Raw genomic sequence first — 5,000 nt, 5'->3', positions numbered from 1 at the left:
AACTTCCGGATTGTACGCGATCCAAATTATGGATGTAGGCAAAAATTCAAATTTATTAAAAATATGAAATATGAAATTTGGAGTTTGGAAAAAAAAAAATTGGGTTGTACAATTTCGGATCTTATGCAAGTGGGTTGGACAATTTTTGGTCCAAATGAATTACAACCGTCCAAAGAGCCATTGAAACTCCAGTTTTTCCGGCTTGTAAAAATTCCCACTTTTTTCGGATTGGATGGTTCACACCCGGTGTGGACCATTTCTCAAACTTCCGGATTGTACGCGATCCAAATTATGGATATTGTAATACTTTTTTGATATTTTGAAAAAGTTCAAATTTATAAAAAATATAAAATATGAAATCTGCAGTTTGGAAAAAAATTGGAAGTTTGAAACCTGAAGTTCAACAAAAAAAACGGCGCAAAAATCAGCCAAGCGGGGGCACCTAAGCGGATGCGGCCAGCCGTCAGTGAAAAATGGCCCCAAAACTAAGCGCATGCGGCCAAGCGTCGGTGCAAAATGGCCCGAAAACAGTCCCGTCGGTGCCCCCGTCGGGCTAAAATGACCCGAAAACAGTTCAGCTGGGGAAAATTAAGCGGATCCGGCCAAGAGTCGGTGGAAATTGGCCCGAAAACAGCCCAGCGGCAAGCGGAAGCGGCTAACGTTGGGGAAAAGTGACCCGAAAACAGTTAAGCGGGGGAAAACTAAGCGGATGCGGCCACGCGTTGGGGAAAACAAAGCGGATCCGGCCCAGAGTCGGTGGAAATTGGCCCGAAAACAGTCCAGCGGCAAGCGGAAGCGGCTAACGTTGGGCAAAAGTGACCCGAAAACAGTTCAGCGGGGGAAAACTAAGCGGATGCGGCCACGCGTTGGGGAAAACTAAGCGGATACGGCCAAGTGTTGGGGAAAAATGGCCCGAAAACAGCCCAGCGGCAAGCGGAAGCGGCTAACGTTGGGGAAAAGTGACCCGAAAACAGTTAAGCGGGGGAAAACTAAGCGGATGCGGCCAAGTGTCGGTGGAAATTGGCCCGAAAACAGCCCAGCGGCAAGCGGAAGCGGCTAACGTTGGGCAAAAGTGACCCGAAAACAGTTCAGCGGGGGAAAACTAAGCGGATGCGGCCACGCGTTGGGGAAAACTAAGCGGATACGGCCAAGAGTCGGTGGAAATTGGCCCGAAAACAGTCCAGCGGCAAGCGGAAGCGGCTAACGTTGGGCAAAACTGGCCCGAAAACAGTTCAGCAGCGGGGCAAATTTTTGAAATTTTTTTGAAATTATTTTGAATTTTTGAAATTTTTGAAGTTTTTTTGGGTTTTTGGACTTTTTTTGAATTTTTGAATTTTTTGAATTTTTTTGAATTTTTTTGAATTTTTTGAATTTTTTTTGAATTTTTGAAATTTTTTTTTTTTTTTAATTTATTTGATTTTATAAATTTTTTGTGATTTTTTGAGATTTTTTTGAATATTTTACATGGGTGATTTTGACTTGGGGGATTTTCAGGGGGTGGTAACCCTGGGCGTGGCTAGAGCCTCAAAATGCATATTCCCCTATAGGGGGGCAAGGTTTTCAAAAATGGGTGCCCCCTCATGTACACGCGCGTGGGTGTACATGGCCCCGTCGGTGCCAGCGTGGGTGGAAAATGGCCCGAAAACAGCCCAGCGGCAAGCGGAAGCGGCTAACGTTGGGCAAAACTGACCCGAAAGCAGTATAGCTTGGAAAATTAAGCGGATGCAGCCAATTGTTGGCGAAAACTAAGCGGATACGGCCAAGTGACGGTGAAAAATGGCCCGAAAACAGTCCAGCGGCAAGCGGAAACGGCTAACGTTGGGCAAAAGTGACCCGAAAACAGTTCAGCTGGGGGAAATTATGCGGAAGCAGCCAAGCGTTGGGCAAAACCAAGCGGATACGGCCAAGAGTCGGTGGAAAATGGCCCGAAAACAGTCCAGCGGCAAGCGGAAACGGCTAACGTTGGGACAAAGTGACCCGAAAACAGTTCAGCTGGGGAAAATTAAGCGGATGCAGCCAAGCGTTGGGGAAAACTAAGCGGATCCGGCCCAGAGTCGGTGGAAATTGGCCCGAAAACAGTCCAGCGGCAAGCGGAAGCGGCTAACGTTGGGCAAAAGTGACCCGAAAACAGTTCAGCGGGGGAAAACTAAGCGGATGCGGCCACGCGTTGGGGAAAACTAAGCGGATACGGCCAAGTGTTGGGGAAAAATGGCCCGAAAACAGCCCAGCGGCAAGCGGAAGCGGCTAACGTTGGGGAAAAGTGACCCGAAAACAGTTAAGCGGGGGAAAACTAAGCGGATGCGGCCAAGTGTCGGTGGAAATTGGCCCGAAAACAGCCCAGCGGCAAGCGGAAGCGGCTAACGTTGGGCAAAAGTGACCCGAAAACAGTTCAGCGGGGGAAAACTAACCGGATGCGGCCACGCGTTGGGGAAAACTAAGCGGATACGGCCAAGAGTCGGTGGAAATTGGCCCGAAAACAGTCCAGCGGCAAGCGGAAGCGGCTAACGTTGGGCAAAACTGACCCGAAAACAGTTCAGCGGGGGAAAACTAAGCGGATGCGGCCACGCGTTGGGGAAAACTAAGCGGATGCGGCCAAGTGTCGGTGGAAATTGGCCCGAAAACAGCCCAGCGGCAAGCGGAAGCGGCTAACGTTGGGCAAAAGTGACCCGAAAACAGTTCAGCGGGGGAAAACTAAGCGGATGCGGCCACGCGTTGGGGAAAACTAAGCGGATACGGCCAAGAGTCGGTGGAAATTGGCCCGAAAACAGTCCAGCGGCAAGCGGAAGCGGCTAACGTTGGGCAAAACTGACCCGAAAACAGTTCAGCGGGGCAAATTTTTGAAATTTTTTTGAAATTATTTTGAATTTTTGAAATTTTTGAAGTTTTTTTGGGTTTTTGGACTTTTTTTGAATTTTTGAATTTTTTGAATTTTTTTGAATTTTTTTGAATTTTTTGAATTTTTTTTGAATTTTTGAAAATTTTTTTTTTTTTTAATTTATTTGATTTTATAAATTTTTTGTGATTTTTTGAGATTTTTTTGAATATTTTACATGGGTGATTTTGACTTGGGGGATTTTCAGGGGGTGGTAACCCTGGGCGTGGCTAGAGCCTCAAAATGCATATTCCCCTATAGGGGGGCAAGGTTTTCAAAAATGGGTGCCCCCTCATGTACACGCGCGTGGGTGTACATGGCCCCGTCGGTGCCAGCGTGGGTGGAAAATGGCCCGAAAACAGCCCAGCGGCAAGCGGAAGCGGCTAACGTTGGGCAAAACTGACCCGAAAGCAGTATAGCTTGGAAAATTAAGCGGATGCAGCCAATTGTTGGCGAAAACTAAGCGGATACGGCCAAGTGACGGTGAAAAATGGCCCGAAAACAGTCCAGCGGCAAGCGGAAACGGCTAACGTTGGGCAAAAGTGACCCGAAAACAGTTCAGCTGGGGGAAATTATGCGGAAGCAGCCAAGCGTTGGGCAAAACCAAGCGGATACGGCCAAGAGTCGGTGGAAAATGGCCCGAAAACAGTCCAGCGGCAAGCGGAAACGGCTAACGTTGGGACAAAGTGACCCGAAAACAGTTCAGCTGGGGAAAATTAAGCGGATGCAGCCAAGCGTTGGGGAAAACTAAGCGGATCCGGCCCAGAGTCGGTGGAAATTGGCCCGAAAACAGTCCAGCGGCAAGCGGAAGCGGCTAACGTTGGGCAAAAGTGACCCGAAAACAGTTCAGCGGGGGAAAACTAAGCGGATGCGGCCACGCGTTGGGGAAAACTAAGCGGATACGGCCAAGTGTTGGGGAAAAATGGCCCGAAAACAGCCCAGCGGCAAGCGGAAGCGGCTAACGTTGGGGAAAAGTGACCCGAAAACAGTTAAGCGGGGGAAAACTAAGCGGATGCGGCCAAGTGTCGGTGGAAATTGGCCCGAAAACAGCCCAGCGGCAAGCGGAAGCGGCTAACGTTGGGCAAAAGTGACCCGAAAACAGTTCAGCGGGGGAAAACTAAGCGGATTCGGCCACGCATTGGGGAAAACTAAGCGGATACGGCCAAGAGTCGGTGGAAATTGGCCCGAAAACAGTCCAGCGGCAAGCGGAAGCGGCTAACGTTGGGCAAAACTGACCCGAAAACAGTTCAGCGGGGGAAAACTAAGCGGATGCGGCCACGCGTTGGGGAAAACTAAGCGGATGCGGCCAAGTGTCGGTGGAAATTGGCCCGAAAACAGCCCAGCGGCAAGCGGAAGCGGCTAACGTTGGGCAAAACTGACCCGAAAACAGTTCAGCGGGGGAAAACTAAGCGGATGCGGCCACGCGTTGGGGAAAACTAAGCGGATACGGCCAAGAGTCGGTGGAAATTGGCCCGAAAACAGTCCAGCGGCAAGCGGAAGCGGCTAACGTTGGGCAAAACTGACCCAAAAACAGTTCAGCGGGGGAAAACTAAGCGGATGCGGCCACGCGTTGGGGAAAACTAAGCGGATGCGGCCAAGTGTCGGTGGAAATTGGCCCGAAAACAGCCCAGCGGCAAGCGGAAGCGGCTAACGTTGGGCAAAACTGACCCGAAAACAGTTCAGCGGGGGAAAACTAAGCGGATGCGGCCACGCGTTGGGGAAAACTAAGCGGATGCGGCCAAGTGTCGGTGGAAATTGGCCCGAAAACAGCCCAGCGGCAAGCGGAAGCGGCTAACGTTGGGCAAAACTGACCCGAAAACAGTTCAGCGGGGGAAAACTAAGCGGATGCGGCCACGCGTTGGGGAAAACTAAGCGGATACGGCCAAGAGTCGGTGGAAATTGGCCCGAAAACAGCCCAGCGGCAAGCGGAAGCGGCTAACGTTGGGCAAAAGTGACCCGAAAACAGTTCAGCGGGGGAAAACTAAGCGGATGCGGCCACGCGTTGGGGAAAACTAAGCGGATACGGCCAAGGGTCGGTGAAAAAGGGCCCGAAAACAGTCCAGCGGCAAGCGGAAGCCGCTAACGTTGGGCAAAAGTGACCCGAAAACAGTCCAGCGGGGGAAAACTA

The sequence above is a fragment of the Carex rostrata genome, chromosome 11 (assembly GCF_964058835.1).
Source record: "Carex rostrata chromosome 11, lpCarRost1.2, whole genome shotgun sequence".
Classification (NCBI taxonomy): Eukaryota; Viridiplantae; Streptophyta; class Magnoliopsida; order Poales; family Cyperaceae; genus Carex; species Carex rostrata.
This window is presented reverse-complemented; position numbering follows the sequence as displayed.